This window comes from Tenrec ecaudatus, chromosome 15 (assembly GCF_050624435.1).
Source record: "Tenrec ecaudatus isolate mTenEca1 chromosome 15, mTenEca1.hap1, whole genome shotgun sequence".
In the NCBI taxonomy this organism is placed as follows: domain Eukaryota; kingdom Metazoa; phylum Chordata; class Mammalia; order Afrosoricida; family Tenrecidae; genus Tenrec; species Tenrec ecaudatus.
Genome location: NC_134544.1, coordinates 69022090 through 69049057, shown reverse-complemented (window position 1 = coordinate 69049057; position 26968 = coordinate 69022090). Strand labels below are relative to the sequence as shown.

Below are 26968 nucleotides of genomic sequence, written 5' to 3'. Positions count from 1 at the left end.
TATACCCTCAGACTTTTTTGAAATGCAGTTAAAAACTGTATCAAAGAAATAAAAAATGTGTTTAAGAAGAACATATTTGGCATTTAAAAGTGCTAACACGTTTTGGATTTTTCTTTATCTAATCTGACTTAATAGCAACAGTAGGATTCACCATGTTTTAGTTTTACATAAACCTCACCCTAGCAAACTAATGAAAGTAGAGAGCTTGCTTTTCATGCAGAGAGGCCCTTCCAGTTGCAGTACTAGAGACTATTAAAAGATCAGATCACTTAAATCAGCTGGTTAGTTTGGTACCTGAGCTGCTTTAAAGGTACTTTTCCCCATTGAATTGTCTACTATTTCTCATTTGCCATATTTCCCTTGAAAATTAATAACTAGTTTGAATAAAATGTAAACTGAACATGGAATGTGCCAAACATGGTTTAAATCTTACAGCCCATGCTTTCAAATAATCCTTTTACATGATGGCTATGAATTACAGTTTTAACCATATTAACTACATGCAAAAATTTTGAAAATTTAAAGACGCTTTTGGGCCATGATACTTTAGTTCTTATGCATTTATCTTCTCCACAAACTTATGTCTCTTCTTGGGTGTCATAATGTGGAAGACGTTCCATTCAATTCCATTTCATGATGCCCCAATGAAAGGTTATGCCTGTTTCCATCAGCTTTTGTGAAACAAAATTTGCATTTTTCATAGTACTATAGAGAATAATTTTTCCACTAGAATTATGGTCACGGTCACTGTTAATATTGAAAGTCAGCGGTCATGGGTGTGATTCATGATGTAGTTCTGGTAGACCTCTGTCATCCTTCACAAATGAAGCAGCTTTCCTTCCATTCTTCTGAACATGATCTTCATTCATTTTCTCCAAAGCTTCTATGTCAGCTGAGAAATCAGCTTCATTATCTGCTGAGATGTTTAAGCCTGCAACAGCATTAAGGAGTTCTCATTCATTGAGAGCTCCATAACTCCTCCTTTCTGGAAAGTCTGGGAGACATTCTTACAGTTCCGGAAGAGGAATTCCAGGCCATGACGTTGGTTCTACAGACTGGCTGACATCACTCAACCAGATCTTTCCAGCATGCCACAGCTTGTTATACTCACTGATGTCAGGATGGATCAGTGGACATTCATTATGTAACCGCTGCATCATATCAAGACTTTGATACTGGGCATCTTTCAATTCACTACTGAGCTTTACTTCTTTTAATTTAGGAGTGGGAACATTGTGGCCATAAAAGACATAACTGAAATGTGTTTCTTGAGCATGACAACTGTTGGACAAGGAATTCCAACGCTCTGCATTCTTGAGAAACAGTGCATTTTTTTTTCTGCGCTCATGTGGATGATCTTAGGTGGATTTTGTTTACTGAAGCAGTCTTTATACCTTTAATCATCTTTAATATATGTTCATGATTCTGGAACTCAATAAGGGTTGTTTTAAATACCTTCATAGCACATTGGGTTGGTACAACTTTACTATCCTTTTCATTCTCCATGCTCCCTGCATATGCATGAAAGACAAGAGATTATTTTCTTGTACTAATACAGCCAGTGATTGTCTCCAATACTCCAGAGTGGATCATTTTATACACAAGTAAACACGTCTTAGAATCAACTGCTTTTTCAGCGAATGCTCTTTTTTCTCATGTGAAGCCTGGTCTATTTTATGATTTTGGATTTTGTTCCACTTTGTTCTCCCACTTCACTCTGGACTTTCTTTTGTGATACCTTTCAGAGTAAATTAGCAGTGGTAGCTGGGCACGATATAATTCTTCTGGTCTCAGATACATGGAAGCTGAGGATGACTGTGGTCCATTCTTCCTCTGGACTAATTGTTTCCATATGTCTTCTAATATCTTCACTCGTATTTTATGGTACTTTTGTGCTGTCTTCAGTGGGGTGAATGTGGGGGGGGCGGGTAACAAAGAGAATGGAGGTGGGGTAGGGACTACTAGCATCTGGGTGGGCTCCCTATTGCTTGGCATAGCTATGTTCCAGAAACACAAGGTCCAGTTCTTTGGGGAATTGAAAGCTTGAAGAGCAAGAAGGGAACTATGCACCATATGGAAGACTGGAAGTCCCTCTGTCCACCCCTGTGGACCATGTCAGAAAACTGACAGCAGTTCTGAGTATGGAAAGCCACATGGTAAGTTACCATTATTTGGCCCTGCAATCAGCCCAGACCACACCCTAGTACCTTTATTTTGAAAGCTTTGTTACATTAACCTCATTGAAAGGTTTTCTTGCTAACAATTTTCTCGTGTTGAATGACACTTGAGTTCGAAATATAAGATATTCCACATTTACTACATGCAAACAGTTTCTTTCCTGTGTGAATTATATAATGTGATGTAAGGGAGTGCTTTCGGCTAAAAGCTTTACCACACTCACAGCATACATAAGGTGTTTTTCTACAGCATGAATTCACTGATGAACAGCGAAATGATGCTTCCTGATGAAGGCTTTTCCACATTCACCACATACATGAGGTTTCTTTCCAGTATGAGTTCGCTGATGAACAGTGATGTTACTGTTCCAGGAAAAGGTTTTTCCACATTCACCACATACATAGGGTTTCTCTCCAGTATGAGTTTGCTGATGATCAGTAAAAACATTCTTCCTTACAAAGGTTTTTCCACATTCATCAGAGACAGTTTCTCTCCAGTATGAATTCACTGATGATCAGTAAAAACATTCTTCCTGCCAAGGGCTTTTCCACATTCATCACATACATAGGGTTTCTCTCCAGTATGAATTCACTGATGAACAGTAAGGTTTGTCTTCCTGATAAAGGTTTTTCCACATTCACCACATACATGGGGTTTCTTTACTGTGTGAAATGTCTGATGCAATGGTGGAGGAGAAGGGTAAAGGAAAACAAAGGATGAATATAAGGAAGAAAAGGGTAGTGGGTGCATGGGGCACTAATCCACCCATGGGGAGGGTATTGTTTATATCTCCACAGGAAAAGTGGGAGCAGACTTCAACCCAGTGCCGCAAGGTGTGAATGCAATATCCCGGCGTGGAGTAGGGAACCAGTGGAGAGGTCTGGGAGGCTGGCCCCAGCACCATAAATTAAGTGGATTCCTGCCCCTCCCCCAAAAAGAATTTGTTCCAAAGGACGACATTGACTCTGCAGCTCCGGGTGATGGACATATCTGATCAGAGCACACGGGAGCAGATGAAGGGGCAGGAGGAGAGAATGGAGCACAGCCTGGCCCACCAGGCCGTGAGGATGATGTTCCTGAGTAGAGCAGGCAGTCCACAGACCGAACAACATGACTGGCCCCACTGTGAGAAATGATGCCAATCAGTGACTAAGAGCGATACAGGGGACAGCACCGGAGACACAGTGTGGGAATTTCACCTGATCTGATCCCACTACACCGAGGCAAATCACAGGGGACTGCAGCGGAACAGCAAGGGAATGGAGTGGCAAGGTCCCAGGGAATGCTGAAAGTGGACTTTGGGGCCAGGGCATGGTGCCCCAACAGACTGGACTGGAAAATGCTCCAAAGGGACAGCAAACGATCCCTGAACTAACTACAAGCTTTTCTCTTGTGAAGTGTTTTGTTTTGTTCTTTGTCAGTGGTTTGTTTTTGTTGTTTTGTTGTTTTGTTGTCTTGTTGTCTGGTTGTATACTGTTGCTTTGTTTTCCTCTGTCTTGCTTTCATGCATGTTAGTGTCTCCACAGGTCTGTCTGAATAGGACAGGCTGGATGAACTATCTGGAGGAAAAACAATGAGACCGACAGTTCCGGGAGGACTTGGAGTGGCGGGGTAGGGGGGTAAGGAAGTGGTGTTAACAAACACAAGGACAAGATAACAACATGGGACCCAAAATCGTAGAGAGGGGGGAGTGGCAGGCCTGGTGGGAAATGATCAAGGGTAAGGTTGCTTAGAGAAGAGGTATACTCTAGCCCAGGTGGCGACGAAGCATGGTAGTAGGGCAGGAGGAAAGTCAAGGGAGATGGAGGAAAGAGCTAGGAGTCAAAGGGCATTTATGGGGGTCTAGACAAAGACATGTACATGCAAATATATACAGGAGGATGGGGAAATAGATCTATGTGTCTATATTTATAGGTTAAGTATTAATGTGGCGGAAGGACCTTGGGCTTCTACTCAAACACTCCCTCAATGCATGAATACTTTCTTTTATTAAATTGGAACTCTATGATGCTCACTCTCCCGACACAACTGCTGAAGCCAAAGTGGGTGAACAAGTAAATGTGGTGAAGAAAGCTTATGGTGCCCGGCTATCAAAAGAGATAGTGACTGGGGTCTTAAAGGCTTGAAGATAAACAAGCGGCCATCTAGCCAGAAGCAACAAAGTCCACATGGAAGTGGTCCCGAAGGGATCAGTTATCAGGCATCAAAGAACAAAAAAACCATATCATTGACTGCACGCCTCCATGATAGGATCGCTGAAGACAACTGGGTGCATAAACAAATGTGGTGAGGAAAGCTGATGGTGCCCGGCTATCAAAAGAGATAGTGTGTGGGGTCTTAAAGGCTTGAAGGTGAACAAGCAGCCATCTAGCTCAGAAGCAAAAAAAACCCACATGGAAGGAGAACATCGGCCAGTGTGATCACGAGGTGCCAAAGGGAGCAGGTATAAGGCATCATGCAAAAAAAAAGATATGTGTGTGTGTGTGTGTGTGTGTGTGTGTGTGTATATATATATATATATACCATATTGAATGAAGGGGGAAGTGCAGAGTGGAGACCCAAGGCCCAAGTGTCGGCCAATGGAGATCCCCTCATAGAGGGGCTTAGGAGAGGAGATGGGTTAATTAGGGTGTGAGGTAGTACCGATGAAGCACACAGCTTTCCCCCAGATCCTGGATGCTTCCTCCCCCCAACTACCATGATCCGAATTCTACCTTGCAGGGCTGGATAGGGCAGAGGTTGTACACTGGTACATATGAGGGCTGGAGGCACAGGGAATCCAGGGTGGATGATACCTTCAGGACCAAGGGTGTGAGGGGCGATGCTGAGAGAGTGGAGGGTGAGTGGGTTGGAAAGGGGGAACTGATTACAAGGATCCACATGTGACCTCCTCCCTGGGAGAGGGACGCCAGAGAATGAGGGCAAGGGAGACTCTGGATAGGGTAAGATATGACAAAATAACGATGTATAAATTACCAAGGACACATGAGCAAGGGGGGAGCAGGGAGTGAGGGAAAAAAAAGACGACCTGAAAAAGGGCTTAAGTGGAGAGCAAATGTTTTGAGAATGATTGGGGCAGGGAATGTATGGATATGCTTTATACAATTGATGTATGTATATGTATGGATTGTGATAAGAGTTGTATGAGTCCCTAACAAAATGTAAAAAAAGAAAATGATTGGGGCAAAGAATGTACAGATGTGCTTTATATAATTGGTGTATGTATATGTATGGACTGTGAGAAGAGTTGTATGAGCCCCTAATAAATTGTTTAAAAAAAAAAGAAATGTCTGATGTGCTGTAAGGTATTATTTCTGACTGAAAGCTTTACCACACTCATCGCATATATTAGGTTTTTCTCCAGTAGGCGTTCACTGATGATCAGTGAGGTTCTTCTTCCAGATAAAGGTTTTTTCACATTCACCACAGACATGGGGTTTCTTTCCAGTATGAGTTCGCTGATGAACAGTAAGTTTGGTCTTCCTAATAAAGGTGTTTCCACACTCACCACAGATATGCAGTTTCTTTCCTGTGTGAAATGTCTGATGTGATGTTAGGCATTGCTTCTGACTGAAAGCTTTGCCACACTCACTGCATACATAAGGAGTTTCTACAGTATGACTTCGTAGATGAATTTTGAGATGTGCTATCTGAATGAAACCTTTGCCACAATCATGACATACATAGGGTTTCTCTCCAGTAGGAGTTTGCTGATGAGCAGTGAGATCACTGTTCCTGTTAAATCCTTCCCCACATTCACTGCATACACAGGGGGTACCTACCACATGAGTTTTCTAATGTTCCTCGCAATATGTATTACTGTGGTAAACTTTGCCATATTCCAACCCTGTGTATGGGTTTTGTCCTTTATGTGCTGTTTGATAATGTACAGTGAGTTTGAATGATTTGTCGAACCCTTGCCCACCCTGAATGCATTCATAAGTCTTATCAAGAATTTGACTGAAGTGGTGCTCACAGAGGAAAGACTCCTTGAAGAAGATTCTCCCACATTTATCACCTATGCGTGGTTTCTCAGTTTTGTCAGATTCCTGATGCTGAATGCATTGTGACTTCATACTACTGGATTTTTCACAATCAGGGAATTTCATTCCAGTATAAAATTGTTCCTGTTCAATATCAAGAAATGTTCTCTCGTCTCATTGAAAACTACTGACTTCTTTATTTTAGAATTGCGTAAACAATCCAAATGGTAAACACAGTTATTATAGAAATCAGTTTGGGTGTGAAAATAATGAATGAACACAGATTTGGTAGTTGCTTAATAGGACCGTGAAAATATAAAAAGAATATAAATACAAGCAAGACACAGACCCACAAGGGTGGTAAGGCCTGCTAATTTCAGGTGCTTGAGATCAGATGTATTCATTCCATCAATCTTTCCTGAAAGACAACTAAGTACTAGACAAACGAAATGTGAAAAATGCAGAATGTTCAACTTCGGAGAACACAATTTTACAGGTATATATGAGACTTATGGAAAGCCTACAGTCTAGCTTACAAAACTCATCTTCCAGTGTTTTCCTGTGGGGGTGTGCAGATTGCTGTGACATCGAAAACACTGCCACCAGTATTTAAAATATCATCAGGATCACACATGGTGCACAGGTCTAAGTGGAAATTCCAGAAATACAGACTAGGAGGAAGAACTGGTGATTAACTTCTAGAACATTAGCCCCTCAGGTTTAATGGCACTTAAATAACACTTTAGAAGTACTAAGTTCTCAAAGTACAGTCAACAGTAATGATGTGGATGGAGTAATGCTTTGAGGACCTTCACTGGGTGACATGGCATGAGAAAAAATAGCTGCCTACAAACATGTACTAATAATTGGAAGACAGAATATATGAAGCACTATCAAGAAAAATGGCAAGTTGTCAAAATGATATGTTTAAAAACTGATATTGTATATGTTATTGTACTTTAAGCACTAGTTATTTTTAGATTTAAGTGGTTTATAAGGCTGAGACTGACAAATTCATGAAGATTGGTGTCATGCTCATCATCAAAAACAAGTGCATTGCAAGATCTCTCCTGAGTTACAATGTTGCCATGGGTGGGTTAATTTTCACATGCCTGCAAGTAAAAACAATAACTACAAGTGTTATTAAAGTTTTGTACCAACTCTTAAAGCAGACATAAACTGTGGGATCCAGCCTCACAGTTAAATGGGTCCGTAGAAGTAGCATGTGACATAAAGGAAGATAAAGCAGACAGCAAAAAATAGGGTATAGCAGTCTGATCTGTAATGCTGATGAGTGATCGACGTCATTTAGCAGTGTTTATATAGGAGTGAGACATGCAAGTCTCTAGCAGCCAAATACACAACAGAATGGGCAAAGTGTGAATCTGGGACAGCCTGAATGTTTTAAAACACTTCATGGTAAGTATCAGGCTGTGAAGTTGATGACCAGGAAGAGAACATTTGCAGATAAATTCTCTATTGTCTGCATTAAAGAAGCCTGCAAGGCCAGGATTCTGGGTGGAGGGAGGCCTTCATATTTGTATGTTAGAGAAGAGTCCCAGTCATATGGTCCTAATGAAAATTCATCCCCATCATCCCCACAATATCCTCCCATTGTAGTGATTCCTTAATGATACCTCATAGGAGCACATGGCTAATCTCTAACAGCCACCAGCTTTATGTATAGAAGCAGACACACTCATATTATATTCCCAGTCAGGGGACAAGTTACTCCCCTCTAACTGCCCTCAGCACTGGTGTTAAGTTACTCAACCAATGAACTAAGGGACCTCCAGCGTAAAGAAACTTCCCACCTCATTATGTAGGTAGGTGTCTGTGTGTGTGTGTGTGTGTGTGTGTGTGTGTGTTGTGGGGTGGGGATGGGTTTGCATGCCTGGAGTTAATATAAATCGGTGAGTGTATATATTCTCTCTATCCAGCTCAGACCTGACATCATGGATGAGGTGACCGCAGAAATACTTTTCTCTCCCTTTTTATTTCTGCCCCTCAGTTACACAACTGTCTCTTAGGACCCATCCAGAAGGCATGTAAGAGACAAAGGAATAGTTGACTCCTTGATAGCAACAAAGAGAACCTTATTGCTCTTAAAGCTAGGCATCTTTTAGATGAGTAGCAAAAGTTGGATGTCTTTAGGAGACAGCTTTATACTTTCATCTAACGGAAAGCAGTGTAGAGAAAACTCTTTGTACCTGGAGGATTGTGTGTTATCACCTTTATCTATATCCTCTGGACTCTGGACAATTTCCTCTAGCGTTAGCCCTTGTCTTCTAAGCCCTGCTGGTAAGAAGTATAGAGAAGAGGCTGCTTACACTTTTATGAAGGTTCTGTTTTCCACAATAAAGAGATTGAAGAGAGGGAATAAAGGGGAGCTGATATCAAGGAGTTCTAAAATAAAGAAAATGTTTGGAAACATTGTGGTAGCAATTGTTTAATAGTGTTTCATGTGATAGAACTATGGAATGTTATGATATCTGTAAGACTCACAATAGAATAATTAAAACTATATATGTATTGAAAATTTAACCAAGGACTTCTGGGAAGATGGCGGATCAGGAGACCAGCATACTCTGAGAGTACTTTCAAACAAGGCGGGTTTACTGTCCAGGTAGACGAGTGGAAGGAGTCTGATGAGTGAAATATCCACCGGGACAGCACCCCACCCCACACATTTGTCCTGAGCCAGGGCCTCGGTAATCCAGGATCCGATTTGTGGGACATATCGTGTCATTAAGCTCCCGCCACCGCAGCTCCGTCTATCTATAGTCTCACTCCATCCCCAGACCGGGACCCCGTGCTCCGAGTTGCTTGACTGCTCTGCCGAAACAGGCACAGTGGTGGTGGGACCCCCTACAGCAACTGCCCACTCGAGGGACCCCACTTGGAGAGAATCTTCCCTTTCCCGTGGTTCCCCTCTCCCCAGATGGCACGGATCTGCCCTTGGGCCGCATCCCTCACTCCATTCAACCAAGGCCTGGGTAATTGGTCTACAGGCTACTAGTGGCTGCCTGGGCAACCCCCACGGGGGACCATCCACCCCCATTGGTGCAGGGGACCTCTCCACTGCCACCTCGTATGCCTGACCCCCAAACCCCCCCCCCACCTTCCGTCAGCCTAGCTCCCGCTTCACTTCCCACCAGCAAGGGCCTTCACCCGGAGCCCAAACCGCTTCTGTCCCTGATGCTGCATTTACGCAGGAGCTACTGCAGGCTGACTTGCACCACCGCAGAGTCCAGTGCCCGCAGCCCGGGGAGCGCTAAAGCCACCTGACTCGGGGCGTTCCTTCCAGCGTTGACATCCCTGGGCATAACAGTGGGTGCTCCTGCCAGTTAGGAATGCGAGCAAAAGGGCTTTGTGGCCCCGCTGGAGCAGCTTTGCCTTCCCCGGTGTGCTGCGCGGTTTCCAGCAGCCTGTGGCTGAGTACTGAGCCTGTTCTGGCGCGTTCCTCCCAGGGTGGAGGGCAGACTCACCGCCCTCTGATCCAGCTCGGAACACGACGCTAAGGAGCCTGCGCTGCTCCCTGCCTGCAAGGAGCCGAGGTCGTGGCTCTGCGGACCCCACCAGTACTGTTTGTATGCTCCAGCTGGCTTTCACCAGTGCAGTGCACTGCGGGAACCCTAGCACCAGTTTCTAAGCCTACCCCAACCCTTTCCAGCTGGTACAGGAGGCGAGCCCTGCGGCCTTTGCCTCCCTCAGCACCCCTTGTGGCCCCAGTCTTTTCCTGCCAGTGCAGGAAGCTTACCCCTCTGGGGCTTCTCCCGCCTTGGTAGCCTCTGCCCACAGGCTTAACTCTACAGGACTGCAGGGACCTGGGAGTGCTGGTTGATCGGAGGAGCATTTTTCACTCACATAGCCCGGCTCCAGAGCCCAGATCAGCAACATGTCCTGTGGTAGTGAGGACTGGCCCACCTCCGCCTTCTATAAGGCATTTCTAACTTGGAGGGAAAAGAATGGGGGAATTTATATATATATATATATATATATATATATATATATATATATAATTTCATGCTTGTTTTCTTCTTTTTTTCTTTCACTTTCTGTGTTTTCTCTCTTTTTCTTCCTCCTTTTCATTATTACTATTACTTCTCTTCTGTCCCTTTTCTATAGGTTTTCTATCTTTTTTTGCTCCTTCCACTTCACTTATCACTTCTTATCTCCTCTTTTATAGCTTCTCCTTCTCTGTCTTTCTCTATTTTTCCTCCCAATTTTTTAAAAAATTATTTTTTAATTTTGAACTTTTCCCGTTTTTATTACTAAAAAAAGGGGGGGTGCTAAGGGTATCCTGACAGAAAAGGTCAAAGCAGCCCGGGGGCACTCACTGAGGCTTCAGCCTCCACACCAGTCGCTGAAACATCTCACCACTGCTTTTCACTAAGCCTTCTGGGAATTCTGCCTACACAGCAGTCTGACCCATCTTTAGAATAGGTCATAGGCATCGCCTGAAAGAATTCTTAACAATAACACAGATAAGGGCCCCCTGGCCTCCCAGAAACATGGGGGCCTAAGATAGGATCGAGGAAAAATCAACAGACCACATCAAACCCAACAAAAAAAGAGAAAACATAGTAGCAGAGCTAACGTCTCTCATAGAATAAACAGATACAGATCTTCCCCAGAAGGAAATCTTCAGACGTCTGCTGGCAATACTACAGGAATTGAGGGAAGCAACCCAGAATAAGTATACAATGATAGAGAAGTTGAAGTCCATAATAGAGGGGATGAAATCAACCCACCAAAGGGAACCGCAGGAGCTAACAAAGGAGGTAGGAGAAGCCACACACAAAGTCATTGAATTAAGATTAGGCTTGAGGAGGCAGAGAACCGTATCAGTGATCTTGAGGACACCCAAACAGACCTAAGCAAGTGAGAAATACAGGAAAATTAAACAAGCAGAAGATAACCTGGAATCAATTACAGATGAAGAGGAATAATATTCAAATAATTGGTCTACTAGAGAACAATACAACACACAAGTCGACAGTCAAGATAGTAAAGGAATTTCTGGAAGAAAACTTTCCTACCCTAACAAGGAGAAACAGGCACTCCTGGGAAGCAGAAAGGATGCCAGCTAGATTAGACCCCAAGAAGAACACACCAAGACATATAATAGTAAAAGTATCCAATTTAGAGGGAAAAGAAAATTTTAAGAGCAGCAAGAGAAAGGAAGACAGTCACATACAAAGGAGAGCAGGTAAGAATATGCTTAGACCTATCAGCAGATTTCATGAAGAGGAGGAGAGAAAAGAGCAAGATCTTCCAAAAGCTGAAAAAAAAACCTCTCCCAGAATCCTGTACTCTACCAAGATATCCATTAAGGTAGATGGTGAGATAAGGGTCTTCCAGGACAAGGAAAGACTCAAAGGATATGGTGCAAGACACCCGACCCTGCAGAAGATACTGGCTGAGTCACTATGATCAGAGGATCAATCTCCACCAAGAACTAACAGGAGACCACCATATAGCCCATCTCCATCTAGAAGCCAACATACCAGCAACAATTACCTGGACAACAGGGTCTCAGATGGAAAAGAAGACAAGATAGAAACTCTCCACTCAAACACAGTACACTGATATGAAGTTAACCAAAACACAAAACAGGATATGACAACTATGAATCCAGAGATAGTGATAATAACTCTGAATTCAAATGGACTCCACTGGTCCATTAAAAGAAAAAGACTCAAGGACTCATTCACAAAACATAATCCATCAGTCTGCTGCCTGCAAGAGACACATCTTAAGGCACAGCCATTAATATGCTAAGAATAGAGGGCTGGCAGAAAGTTTACCAATCCAATGGTAACTCAAAAAAAGGCAGGGGTGGCTATTTTAATCTCTGACAAAATGGACTTCAAGATCCAAACCATAAAAAGAAACAAAGAGCGGCATTGCCTAATGCTCAAATGTTAAGTAAACCAAGAAACACTTAGCATATTGAATATTTATGCTCCTAATAATGGTGTGGCAAATTTTGTCAAACTAGTAAAAGGATGAAAAGAGAAATCGCAGACTGAGCAATCATAGTAGGTGACTATAACACTCCAGTATCAGATCAAGACAGATCACTGGGAAAAAGCTCAGTAAAGAGGCGATAGAGCTAAGCAATGTAATTAGGCATCAGTGCCTGATAGACATTTATAAAGCTTTCCATGCACATGCAAAAGACTTCACATGAATCTTTTACAAGAATAGACCACATGCTGGGACACAAGTCCAGCCTGAGTAAATTCAAACACAGATATATTCAGACATCCTTCTCATATCACTGTGCCATAAAACTGGAGATTAACAAGAGGACGTCCAGAAAAGCAAGGGCAACCAATTGGAGAATGAACAATGATCTCCTGTGACATGAATGGGTACAGGCCCAGATCAGAGAGGATATTAGGAAGTTTCTAGAAACTAACGAGAACAAGAACACAGCATATCAAAACATATAGGACTCTCCGAAGGCAGTTATCAGAGGTAGCTTGATATCATGAAATGCATATATGAAAAAAGCGAGATGCACATGACAGATACATTAACACAAAACCTCCAACAACTAGAACAGAATCAGCAGAACAACCCCTCTAATAGCAAGAGAAAAGAAATAATGAAAATCAGGGAGGAGTTAAACCAGTGGGAAGACAAGAGAACAATGCAAAAGATAAATGCAGCTAAGAGCTGGTTCTATGAAATAATTAACAAAATTGACAGTCCTATGGCAAAGCTTACCAAGGACAGAAAGGAGGAAACATCAATAGCCAGGATGAGGGATGAAAGGGCAATAACAACAGATCCCAATGAGATTCAAAGGATAATCACAAAGTACTATGAAGGTTTGTACTCTAATGTATTCAGAAACATGGAAGACATGGATAAATATTTGGAAAAACAGTCTGTCCCTAGATTATTTCAGAGATCAAGAACCTCAACAAACCCATAGTGAAAGAAGAAATAGGGTCATCAAGAACCTACCAACAAAAAAAGCCCCAAGGCCAGATGGCTTCACAGCAGAATTCGACCAAGCATTCAGGGAAGAGTTGACAGCGTTCCTCCACAAAGTATTCCATATCATAGAAGAGGATGGCAAACTCCCAAACTCATTTTACGAAGCAAGCATTACTTTGATACCCAAACAGGTCAAAGATGCCACAGGTATAGAGAATTACTGACCAATATCTATCTTTAATGAACATAGATGCAAAAATCCTTAACAAAATTTTGGCCAATAGAATAAAAAGTATATAAAACACATCATCCACTATGACCAGGGAGGATTCATCCGAGGGATGCAGGGATGGTTGAACATCCATCAATATTATACGCCACATCGAGAAGAACAAGGATAAAAACCATATGGTAATATCCATAGACATAGACAAAGATTTGAAAACATCCAACACCCATTTCTAATTAAGACACTCATTGAGATAGGATTGGAAGGTATGTTCCTCTAGCTGATACAAGCTTTCTATGAAAGGCCAACAGCCAACATCATAGTCAATGGAGAAAAGACAAAAACAATCCCACTGAAAATGGGTATAAGACAAGGATACCTCCTGTCCCCACTTCTATTCAATATTGTTCTGGAGGTTCTGGCTAAAACCATAAGACAGCGGAAGGACATCTAAGGTATCCAAATGTGGGAGGAGGAGGTGTAGCTATTGCTATTTGCAGACAACATGATCCTGTACATTGAAAACCCCAAAAGCTCGACAGCTGGAGTACTTACAGCGATAGAGGAATAGGGAAGATCAATGAACAGAAGTCGGTAGGTTTTCTACACACATCAGACAGAACCTTGGCAGAGGGGATTAAGAACGAAGTACCCTTTACAGTAGTTAAGAACAAACTGAAATACCTAGAAATATAACAAAAAATGCTAAAGACCTAAATAAAGAAAACTATAAGACCCTAGTACAGGAAACCAAAATCGACCTCCACAAATGGAATAACATCTCCTGCTCTTGGACTGCAAGGCGTAACATAATAAAGACGACAGTCCTACCTAAAGCACTTTACAAGTTCAATGCTATACAATTGCAAATACCATCAACCTTCTTCAAAGAAATGGACAAACTGACCACCATTTTCATATGGAGAGGGAAGAAACCCAGAATTAGCCGAGAACTCCTCAAGAAGGACACAGTTGGAGGACTTGCCTTACCCAATTTTAATGCCTATTACACAGCTACAGTGGTCAAAACAGCATGGTAATGGCACAATGACAGACACTCAGACCAGTGGAAAAGGATACCCCCAAAATAAAACCATCAGCATATAGACAACTGATCTTCGATAAGGATCCCCAAACCATCAAGTGGGAAGCGATGCCCTTTTTAACAAGTGGTGCTGGGAACAATGGATTCCTACATGTAGAAAGATGAAGCAAGATGTTTACCTCACCTCATGCCCAAGAATAAATTCAAGGTGGATCACAGACCTAGAAGTTAAACTCCAAACCATAAGGACCATCAAGGAAGGAATTGGGAGTAACCTCAGAGCACTGACCCAGGGAACTCATAGGCTCACTGCAATAGAGAAGGGTACACACACAGGTGAACTGGAAATCAACAAATGGGATTTAATAAGAATAAAGTACCTGTGCACTTCGAAAGACTTCACCAAGAGGGTGACAAGACAACCCACAGACTAGGCGAGGATTTTTAGTAATGACACATCGGACAAAGGGCTCATTACTAAAATCTACACCATCATGACCTGCAAAAAGAGGAAAACAGTTAACCCCCTAAGGAAATGGGCAAAAGAACTGAAATGAACTTTCACTAGGGAGAAGACCCATATGGCCAATAAGAATATGAGAAAGTGTTCCAGGTCATTAGCCATAAGAGAAATGCATATCAAAACAACCATGAGATACCACCTAACACCCCTGAGGCTAGCCCAAATCAGAGAGCAACAAGTGTTGGAGGGGCTGTGGTGAAGTAGGAACCCTCCTCCACTGCTGGTGGTTGTGTAGATTTGTACAGCCACTGTGGAAAGCGATCTGGAGATACTTAAAGAAAATGGAAATTGATCTACCTTAAGACCCAGTCATCCCTCTACTGGACATATACCCAGTGGAAGCAACAAATAAAACACGACCAGTCATCTGTGCTTCAGTGTTTATTATGGCACAATTCACAATCTCAAAGACTTGGAAACAGCCTGAGTTTCCATCAATAGATGAATGGATTAGTAAACTCTGGCACATACACACAATGGAGTACTATGCAGCACTGAAAAGTATGGATGATCACGTGAAACATGTCGTTTCATGGGAAGAGCTGCAAGGAATCATATTAAGCGAGGTAAACCAAATTCAAAAGGCCAGGTATAACATGAGTTCCCTGAGGTAAGTACAATTAGAATGCCAGGAATAGAAGAATAAGCACTTATCTTGCAATAAACAGGTGGAAGCATTGATAGTTGGATGGAGAGCAGGCCACACCTAGGGAGGTACATTAGAATCCAACATAAATAAGGGAAGGGAGAATTGGAGTGGGGAGAAACTGAGTTCATGGCACAGGGGAAACAGGGCACTAACTCACCCAGGGGGAGAGTATTGGTTGTGTCTCCACAGAACTAGAAAGTGCATACAGACCCCACCATGACGCGTCAGACCAGGAGGGCAATGTAACGCACAGTGGAATCCACAAAAACACCCCTATGCCGGCCCTAACCAGAATCAGCCTGACCCCCATCTTGGAAGGGAGTGCCACAGAAAATGAAAATAGATCATCTAGTGTGGGAAAGGAACTGACCACACCCATAAGGAAGCTGAAGCCAAGGAAGGAGAAAGAATGGGGTGGAGCAGACCTGGGCCCACCAAGCTCAGAGGAAGATAGCCCGGCTCGGAGGGTCCAATGTACAGAGAGGATCATATACCTGGCCCCATTGTGAGATGCGACATCCTGCACTGACACATGGCCCTACACAGGACAACACTGGAGACATAGTGTGGGATATATGACTGAACTGACCCCACCACACTGAGGCAAAACACTGGGGGCGTGCAATGTAGCAGTGGGGGAAGCAGAGCAAGGAGGTCCCGAGGGAGTATAAAGGATGGACTTTGGGGCCAGGACATTGCACCCCATCAGACTCATCTGGAAAACACCCTTGGAGGTAAACAAACAGATCTTAAACTATTAACAGGCTTCCCCCCCGCCCCGGATTTAATTAATTAATTTATTTATCTATCTGTCTATTTATTTATTGTCTTTTTCTCCTTTTAAATTTTGTATGTCAGTGGCTTGTTTGTTAGCTTGTTGGTGTTGTTACTGTCATTGCCATGTTCTTATGTGCCACTTTGTTTGGTGCTGTCAAAGCCGTCTGCAATTTTATGCACATAGTTCAGAATGAACCCATGGTTTGGGGATTTGCCAACTTCCAGAAATACATTAACCATTTCCTTGACATCCCTGCAATTGAGGGTCCACATGTGTGACCTGATTTGAGAGTTTCCACCACTATAAGCCAACAATGTTGTGTGACCTTCCCATTTGGGTTCCTCACCATCCCCTAACTTGTCTGACCAGATTCAACAACTTCAACTTGTGAGGCAGTGGACTATTGTCTACCTGAGGATCTGGTTCATCACCATTTACAAACACATTAATGAGGAGAACCCTCCAGACTGATACATGAACTATGGATTTGGCACTCACCAGTTTCCACAACCTGAAGAGTTATTTACTTGATAGCTATTTACTTTTGTGAGATACTGCAGAGCAAATCACAGAACAGCTTAAACCTCTACCTCATAGGGACTAGTCTGATGTTCCTGCAAAATGAACTGTACTATTCATGTGTCAAGAGCTGTACCAATGGAGATAATGACAATGGGAGAAAAGACACAGCAACAGAGCTAATGGTGACAGGTCCATAAAGGGCTTTTCAGCCAAGATAGTGGGGCAGGCAGGCAAGATCAAGAGGAAGATATCCTCAAGGAGCTAAGAGGAGCCTATACAGATGGAAGTAAGGAATGAGCCTATCTTTAGAAGGGAAAATGTCTGATAGCAGAAAGAGAAAACTGGCCTGCCCTGAACAAGAGCAAATTTTGCCTCCATGTTTCATTAGTAGGAATCCCAATGTGTAGCGCATTGATTCTGATACCAAGTTACATTCTGTTGTTTAATAAAACTTGAACCTATGACTCCATACTATAATTGGTATGTGGCCACTGGAAAGAATTCTGAAACTTAGAAGGAGAAAACTAAGGTAGAGATAACTGCTGTCAGAACTGGAAAGCCATTGGAGGGGATAGGTATGTTTAAGCTGATGCTGATGGTTGATTCGCTCTCCTACATCTATAGTTAGAGGATGTTAGAAACTGTCAGCCATTTTAAAACCACTATTGCTACAAGGCCCATTTTAGATGCATTAAAGAGAATGTTGATATTTGGGAAATCACATAACACATCACCTTCAGAAAGAAACATGAAAGAAACTCAGGCAAAAATCCCATGGAATACTGAACTCTCCAAAAGACGTGATCTTATTTCTCACTAAAAACAAGGAATAGCATTTAATTTGAATGATTCTCATGGGTTGGCCACAGAATAATGAATTGAAAGATACCATCATCCAAAAATCCTTAGCGACATATTATGCTCAATGTAAATAGTTTAGTGTTATCCCTATGATCAATATATTCGTAATCTTCTCCAGCCCAATGTTGAAATCAGAATAAAAGTTCATCTCTAACTTCTATTTCAGATTTCCACTTTTCCAATGAACTGAATCAATAATACACAGGCTCCTACAATTCCAGTAGGACATACAGAAAAGGATAAAATACATCAGAATCACCTGAGCATTGGTCATTTTCTTTGGTCCTTAGAACTGCCAGCAAATGAGATGCTCTTATTTTTGTCTTATCTGGATCAGCTCTAATGATGTTCACAAATTTGAATCTCTCATGATGCCACCCCAGAAATAATAATAGTCAAACAAAGGACTTCTTCCTCTTTCCTCTAAGATGCTGGTGATGCACAATCTGGAGACTGATGGGAGAATACAATGTAATGCATAACACGTAGGTCCAGATGCTGTTACTGTTCTTAGCACTTCTTAACACACAAAGTCCCCAATACTGGTAATGGTCTCTTTATTGAGTGACAGAAAATATGCTTTTACCCTGAGCAATAAAATTTAAAATTCACAATTTTCAGACATGTGAATATAAGATGTCTTTATAACAAATGGAGATTGGACAATCAAATATACATGTCAAAAGGAAGAAACAAAAGAGCTTGATCCCTACCTCACAGAATACACAATTATCAATTCCTTACTGTGTGACTCAAGGAGAATGACAAGTCATTGAACTTTAAAGATGATTGTTAATTAAAGCATCTGGAAGCATTTCAAATGAGCTATATAAAAAGCTGTTATAAATTTAAAATTATTTTCTAGGGGAACTATAAATTACAACATCACTTTAGAAACCCTTTAAAACACAGTATCAAGTAGAGTTAGACATGTCAGCACCCTTTAGGACACTATAAAACTGCTGTGCAGAGTTTCTGCACCTCTAGAGCCACAACAGGCAGCTAATGGGATTTTTGCCTCTGATCATGAGGTTAGAAGTACAACTCTTACTACATGTCAAAGCCAGGGCTCCAAAATAAGCACTTATGTATCATATTAGATTGAAACCTATGTGCGTGTATATATATATATATATATATATATATATATATATATATGTTTGTTTTTTAAATGAAGTATACATTTGCCCATAATGAGTGCATTTTTCAATCCCAAGGTAAACAATGTTTTTAATGTAGCATTATTTGTAGTACTTAATGTAATTTGTTATTTGGCCTATGTAAGTATACAGTTTTTCTAGCTATGGCCCCTTAAATCCTTCCAAATATTTACGTGGGTTTGGCATCCGCCAAAGTGTATGAAAGAAATGAGTTCTGGTGGCACAGTGGTTACTGTTGGGCTGCTAACCCCAAGGTCAACAGTTGGAACCCACATATTTCTCCTAAAAAGAAAGATGGCACTTTCTCCTCCCTAGAGTGACACGGCTCTCTACCCTGCTAAAGAGATACAGTCTTTGAAACCTACAGAGGCAGTTCTACCCTGTCCTATAAGTTCTCTATAAGTCAGTGTTAACTTGATAGTATTGAGGTTGGATTTTCTGGTTTAAGAGGAGTGGGCAGCTTGCCCAACAATAGATTGGTACCCTTGTAGCTATGCAAATACTATGTCTAAAAACCCAACCTGGCAATTAGTCACATTGGACATCACGTTAGGCTTAATTGAGCCATTTCAGAAACAAATTAGGATCTCACTACCATCTAGAAAGAATAGCTAAAAATAGGGGCCTTTGCAAAGTAGATTCTTGTATTGATACTCTTCAACTCAGAAGACAGAGAACTGTGACACAAGAGAGAAAGCGTTGGGAAGAAGCAGAAGCAGACATGGTGGCAGTGGTATCACGACACTGAGACAGAGCAGTGGAATTGCCAGGCCACAGAACAAGAAAACTCAGTGCCTTTGTGCAGAAGGTTAGTAGGAGAAGTGGTGTAAATATGAGAACTTATCTGGGGAACTAGATTTGGCAACCTATACAGAGTTGAGTGTATTTTGTCTGAGGCTAGGGGGTGGAATGAGCATTTATCTGCAGAGTAAAAAACCTTTGTAACATTTGCCCATTCAAGATAGAAACCAGGAGGCTGCAGGGCTTTACTTTACCTGCATTTATGTCTGTCAAGATTATGTCTGAAAGAACAGTAGCTTGATTCATTTATGATCCTAAATTGTGTATTAAGGTAGAAAAGTGACCCTTATGCCATTATTATTTAAGGGGAACATCTATTAAACTTAAGAGATAGCAAAAGAAACAGGCACACACACATACACATCATATATTTTAGGGAGGCCATTAGCACGAGGTCAAAAGAACAACTGAGAATTCAGTTGGGATCCTGAGTAAATGGCATAGAACAAAAGGCATGTCACAGATCAGGATTGGTGGCAGATTAATACATGACAGGTACAAATGGGTCTGCAGCAGCAGGAATTGGACCATGATTAGAAAATGCACATTATTAGATAGAGGCACTTACAAGATAGGTTCAGAGCGTTCACACAAAGCCAGTTGAGGCAAGACTCATGGCAATGGCCCCTGTCCTGTCCTCAGAAAGTTGACCTCCATCAAGGATAACACCTAGGCAGTCAAGTGGAAAGGGGCTGGCTGGAAAGGAGTGCAGGCAATCTACTTCAAAGGCATTCTCCTCCAGGGGGAAGATGATGTACGTGTTGGTTAATGATCAGAGAGTATTTAATGGCAGCTTAATCAAAGTTGTGACACAGCAAATAGACACTGAGTTTGTCACTGTTATCAGCAACCAAAACCTAAAGCCGCACTCAATGCCATCGAATGGCTTCTGATTATAGTGATCCTTTAGGAGAGGATGGAACTGCCCTTTGTGGTTCTCAAAGACTAACTCTTTACAAGAGTAGACATCCTGTCTTTCACCACAGGTGTGACATACTTCTGCTCCACTGACCTTGCAGTTAACAGCCCAATCTGTAACCACTACTCCATGAGCCTTTTGTAAGTTGGAGTGCTCAGAACTTAACTTCAAATACAATTATATCAGTTACTTACCCAGTGAATTCTATCATTCAGGGACATGAGCAAAGACCTCGGAACCTGGCCATCAGGACAGCCTGGGCCCTTGTACACTGGAGCTCTCCTAGGGTCAGACTTCAGGAAACACAGATCCCTCCTGTTTCCCCTCTAGCTCCTCAGCCGGGGCTGTCCCCAGGAACTCCAGAGGGGCTGACCCTGTTTGGAGTCAGGTGAATGGATTTGGGTCATATACCAGTCGGAAGATGAAATCCTTCCTTATGATGCCTCACTGTGCAAGACAGTAGTAAGATATTTCTAACTCCCTAGACTAGACCATATTTCTTTTTTCTGAACCAGAAGAGGAGTCAATGTTGAGAAAGGCATGTCAGGTTCTTGGCCTGCACTTCTTGTGCTAAGTAGTGACCAACCCCACCCCTTGGGATCAAAACCATGCTCCAATATGAGGGTATTTGCATTAAACAAGAGCCCACTCTATCTTTACAGAGCAAGTTTACTAATTTATCATATCATTTTCAACTTTGGATCCACATCCTATCTATACAATATTTATTTTAGAATAAAGTAGATTTAAGGCATCAAAATTTTCAAGCTCCATTGAAGGTAAATATCATCTTTTCACCAGCAATCTAAATGAAGAAAGGAATATTTTATGAAGAACGTTCATTACAAGCCCTTAAAGCACCTCAGACCATAATCCTTAACATATCTGGGGAAAGTGATCAAGCTGAATCATGCTCAAATATGCCACTCCAACCCAGGCTGAGCTTTTCATCAAATTTAACCTGCCTTAATCCTTTTGCATCCTGCGTATTCATTACAATATGTATTGTACATGAAGAAATGCCTATCGTTGGGTAGTCCATGTATTCACAATAGTGTGGTACCTAGAGAAAGTTGTACAGGTGGACAACAAGAGACAGAGAGACACCAATAGGACATCCTAGAGGTACCTTGGCCAAGACAGAGATATTCTATACAAGGAAACAAGCCAGGGGAATACTTATTTCCTACTCTTTAAAGCTCTTATGTTTATGGACGTTCAATTTTAACGCCTTTGTGAAAGACTGCAGCCTATAGTCAAGGAATATCAAGGGGTAGGTAAATGGGTCATGACAAGAGCCAAAGTGAGGGCAGAAGCTTAAAAATACAAGATGGATCCAGGAAAGAGATGACTGATCAAGCCTTGTGTCATCTTGGCCTAGATTCTGGATTCCAAACTATAGGTAATGCTGACAGATGTCAGACAACACACACCATAGGAGAGGGCTTATTAGCTTGGGTTTTGGGATGTGCCATCCATAGTCTTGGTCTTCTAGGGAAAGGGCAAAAACTAGTGCCTAGGCTTGAGCTTGTGAAACATGTTCCACCAGGAAGCTAGTTTGGCAGGAACACAAAATTCATGTGCTGGGAAGAGGCTGTGCTGTGATAAAGTAGGGCTGCATTAGCCTGAGTGGCTAGTTGGATATCATTGTCACTGCCCTTTTGCAACCCCCATGGTGTCTCTGAAGGCAGGGCTGTGTGAGGTTGCAGTTATAGGATAAGGGGTGTAGACTAGTGCTCCTCTAAAACTAATCAGAAAGTCAGGCTACAGAGAGAAGCACAATTTGTTTTAGACTCTCTCATGTATACCAGTCATCAAGCATACCTTGAATATAAGGCTCACTGTCTTAAAAACAGGCTTAAACTCAGGGCTCTTACATTGGTTGGTTCCGGAGTAAAGTTGGTTTCCAGACCCCGCCTAGAGCAATATTCTTAATTTATGTTTGACTAAATTTTAACTCCTTCCAGAAATACTGTTAGCTTTTGAAAAAATATGCAAAAAACCCAGAATGGTGATAGTAACAGCCAAGAGATCAATAGACACATTGTATTGGATAGATATGCCTTATTAGGCTTGTTTAGAGTGTTGGAGACCAGGGATCTTACTGTGATCACTAGGTTCACCTCACCCAAACTATAGCATTTTCAATTGTTTCATATGTATGTGGAAGTTGAACACTGAATAAGGAAGACTGAAGAAGAATCAATTTGTTTGAATTGTAATTCCGGTGAAGGGTACTGAAATAACATTGATCTCCAAAGGCACAAACCAATCTGTCTTTGAAGAAGTAAGCTCAGAGTGCTAGTTAGAGGTAAAGATAGTGAGATTCATATTATGTACTTTGGACAATGTTGTCAAAAGGGAGCAGTCCCTAGTGTATGTGGCAAAGTAGAAGGGCAGGGACAAATAGGAATCCCCAACTAAATGGACTGACACAATGATGGCAACAATGGGTTCATCCTAAATTTTGAGTCTGGCAGAGGAGAAGGCAGTGTTACCTTCTGTTGTGTATTGGATCCCCATGATGTGGAATCAACTCAATGACATCTAACAGAAACAACAACAACCTCAGAAACCACTAATCAGTACCCCAGACATGCACAAAATACCAGCGTGTTAGTTATGTTTACAGAAGTTATTTCCATGGTAACAGACAACAAACCTTTCATGTGACATTTGGTGGAACATAAGTTCTCTTACTAAAAAGAAGGAATGAGTTTCCTCTGTGTGTCTGTGTGTAACAAAGCAATGACAACATAACAGGAATTCCTGCCACTCATGGATTTAGACAATTCTCCTTGAGGTGAGCTGAAGGAAATTCTCTAAGATCCACCCAGCATGTCTTCTGGCCGATTATTTCCCAAACTTGGGCTCTAGTGTGAGGTGAGCACACAGTCACCAAGGTGTGAGTGACCATTTTTCTGTGAAGGGGAGCATAAATCACAAAGTCCTCTACACTGAGGGGTCAGCTACAAGACCAGAGGATGTAGGCACAGCTATATCTGTGAGAGTTGAGTGGATTTCAGGATGCTCAGGAGGTCTATAACCAACATAATCAAAATTAAATTCCGTGAAAAACTTCAAGGCTAACTGGAAGACAGATTAAAGTTGAAAATTCTGACAGTTTGACATCAGAATATTCACACAGTCTGATTAAACACCTTATGTTTTGTTTTCAAGTTCAAGTTATTGGGAGCAGACATAACAATGTTTGTGAGAGTACACTTAGTAACATTTTCTATGAGACCAGTAATAACCTGATACCAAGGGCAGATAATGATATTGCAAGTAAAGTGTACCCTTGTATTGATAATGGATCTATATGAAAAAGTTGTTTATAATATTGGGAACTGAGTCAGACAACACATTAAATTAATTATATACCAAGATTAATTGAAATCTGTCCTTGAGTTGATTTAATATAAGAAAAAAGAAACACTGTAATATAGCAATTAATGTAAAAAATAAATAATTCTCTAAATAGACACAGAAAACATACTAAATTCAAAGTCTCTAATGTTAAGGGGGACAAAACCCTCTAAAATTTAAAATAGAACTGATATAGTTCAACATGTTAGTATGCTAATAAACATTTCTAAGGGGGGGGAGTCAAAATATCATTAGAGGAATGAGAAATGTCATTAGAGGAATGAGAAACAACATCACCCCACCTCAGAAAAAGTATGAGAATATCCACTTTCACAACTGATAGTAAAAACTACAGCAATCAGAATAAGATTGGTTAAGAAAGAACAGAGGCTTCCAAAGAGAAATTAAAATTCTTCTAATCATAAATTAATAATCATATCTATACTAGATTCAAGATATGACATAAATAGCTAACAAATATAAAAATGGTGTAGGCTACATTTCAACATGCAAAAATAACTTTTGATACTTAATTCACAAACCATTAATTTCTAAACAACATCTCCCAAACTATTAGCCCTTACAACTGAACATACTGGGCATCCATACAACACACTGATCATTTCCTCAAACACTGAACCCCTAACTACCTGAAAAGCCCCTCACCATCCAGAATGGCTATTAACACCCTGAGCATTGCCTGATACCCATAACCAATTTGTTAAAAAAATAGCCTAATTCATTTATCCCAATTTTTAAAATCATGAGCACAACTTAGAAGTCTCAAATTCAGAAACCAACTTCCAAAATGGTACTGTTTAAATCATAACTGTACATCTTTATACCATAATACATAAGCCCTAAGCAACTGTAAACATAAGCTGTTAGGAAGGACACATTCTAAACATCAAGCCCTTTAATTTGCCCACTAACATCTGACTCTTAATTTCTGACACTTAGGTTCCGTTTCTATTCATTAACCCTTGTTCTTGAACAGGGAACATTAATCCCAAGACCTACATTCCAATCTAAGGTACAGACTCTGACTCTAGCACCCTACAACCCTAAAGTGAACCCAAATATAACCCATCAAGAAACTCCCATTGCTAATTAAGTATGTGGTGCTGTCTTTTCTCTCAGACTTTACCTAAATGAAGGAACTAAGGTAGGTAGACAGACAAAACCAGGAATCACAGGCACATTTCCAATACACTCTTAAATCATTTGCATCTAATACATGGCAGTGGCAGAATAACGTGGTTTATAAATGTTTATATATGATAAACAACATCATGTCCATATCACGGGTCTTTTGTGGGTTTCCCTTCTCCTGTGTCCTGGTCTCAAGGAATCTTTTCTGCTATTAGACATATGCAGTGATGTGTTATTCAATAAGCAAGGTGCCTGAGGGCTCACTTGTACTGATTTACTAATTTGTCAACCCCAATTTCATCTGGCTTCTTCCTCAAAGATGTAGCGAAACCCATGTTAAATAAGTCATATTAATTACTGTTTATTTTGTCATCGACCCCTTGTTGGAGCAAGCCAACAAGTTGAACAGCCCTGAAAGAGGGAGTTAGGATTAAGGGGGGAAAAAGAGAGACAGAAAGTATTGGGAAGGCAACAGTGAATACTGAAGCCCCAAGTTTATTCAACATAATCCTTTTATCCATGCAGAAACAACCAGGGGTAAATTATCTCATATTCAAGCCAGCACATTTGATACACATAGCAACTCTGTCTTCCTCCAAGCCAGATGTCCTTGAGAAAATTAAACAACCTGTTTTCCCCGACCTTGCATACTTTCTGTTCCTAATAGTCTGTTCAAAACGTAAAGCTGCAGAAGAAATCAGCAAATATTGACACAGGTCATGAGATTCTCAGCCATTTCAAGGTTGAGTCTTAATGGCTTTCAACAAACCCTTCCCTGCCCTCAACCCAGAAGACACATCACAAAAGATGCAAGAGGCAGAAAATTAAAGGTATATACCATTTTGTATCTTTGTACCATTGTATCCATTTTTCAAAACTAACAATGGCCTTTTACTCAGACCTAGGGAAAGGGCTCAGAGAATGATTTTGTATACTCCTTCTACAAGTGTGCGCTGACAACCCTAAAATATTTGGCTCCAGGCATCCTTTAGATCAGCATGAGCCAACAAATTAACCTCACAAGACATATTTGGTGGGGCTGTATCTTCCCTCAAAACTGGAAACATGTCAATCCTATGTACACCTTGTGTGTCCAGTGCCAGGAACTCCCTGTGAGAGCACACTGGTGTTCGCCACTCATGAAGAAGAAAGTCCTCAAAGAGTCACTCATGATAACAACTGTGGGCCAACACCCCTCGGACCTAACCTGTGAAATGCTGACTGGACACCCTTGGCACATGGACATCTCAATAAACTCTGGAATCAAAGTGAGGCCTTGGGGTGGACAAATTAGCAGCAGTCATTAGTGAATGCTTCATCATCAGGATGATAGCACAGGGATGAATACCTTTGAGCTCCACCTTAGGGGCTTCCAGAGGCAAAATGCAGTGTTCCTCCCTGAGCCTGTCATACATACCTACTGGGTGAGGTTCCAGGGTCTCTTACCTTCCAGGAAGCATGAACGATCCAACAAAGAATGATCCACTATCGTTCCACACAGCATAGCCTGATCTAAGATCCACATCTGACCCAATTTCACCACCTTGAATAATCTGCCTCTAGGGTATCCTTGGTCTGAGCTCAAAGTGGGAAATAAAGAGGAGGCTAGACACAGATTAAGTGGTAATCACCCAAAATTACTTCAGCATGATCAATACATCAATATAATTTATCCTTATTGGTACAGCCATCCTGGGGCTTGCAGTGAATTGCCCAATATAACCTGATGCTGTGCTAAGAATATGCAGACTTCATGGAAGACCTGATTAGTCATCTACAGAGAAGGTAACAAGGATGAGCTATATCTGTAAATCCATAGCTGGAATGTGGGACATGACCAGTTAT

The 26968-nt window shown here is 41.5% G+C and overlaps 1 pseudogene; it reads right to left on the bottom strand.

Annotated features, from left to right (window-relative positions):
• Positions 1-770: 770 nt before the first annotated feature.
• LOC142427491 (serine/threonine-protein kinase RIO3 pseudogene) lies at positions 771-10061 on the bottom strand (annotated as a pseudogene).
• Positions 10062-26968: the final 16907 nt, after the last annotated feature.